This window comes from Sinocyclocheilus rhinocerous, unplaced genomic scaffold (genome assembly GCF_001515625.1).
Source record: "Sinocyclocheilus rhinocerous isolate Xijiao unplaced genomic scaffold, SAMN03320098_v1.1 scaffold22, whole genome shotgun sequence".
NCBI classification, from domain to species: domain Eukaryota; kingdom Metazoa; phylum Chordata; class Actinopteri; order Cypriniformes; family Cyprinidae; genus Sinocyclocheilus; species Sinocyclocheilus rhinocerous.
The window spans coordinates 884,132-884,430 of NW_015642832.1; the positions used below are offsets into that span (position 1 = coordinate 884,132).

General features: G+C 51.8%; 1 pseudogene; it reads right to left on the bottom strand.

Annotated features, from left to right (window-relative positions):
* Positions 1–299, bottom strand: part of LOC107756794 (argininosuccinate lyase-like) — a 10,076-nt pseudogene that overhangs the window by 5,749 nt on the left and 4,028 nt on the right.

Genomic DNA, 299 nt, shown 5'->3' on the forward strand with positions numbered 1-299 from the left:
GCCCCGACGCTCCGCCTGTCTTTCTCCGAGGAGATTGATACAGAGGGTGTCGATGAGCTCGCCAGTTGCACAAGCATCAGTTACACAAGCATATTATGCCTATTATAATGAGCAGCATTAATGGGGAGCGGAGCTCGCACAGTCGGCTCTCGGGTGCGTCAGTTGAACCGCTCAGTCATGCGACTGAAGTTCAGGATGCTCACACTCAAACAAGTCGTGTCTCAGATCAGGTCCGAGGACTGGTTTGTCACGATCGATCTAAAAGACGCATACTTCCATGTATCCATCCTTCCCACTCC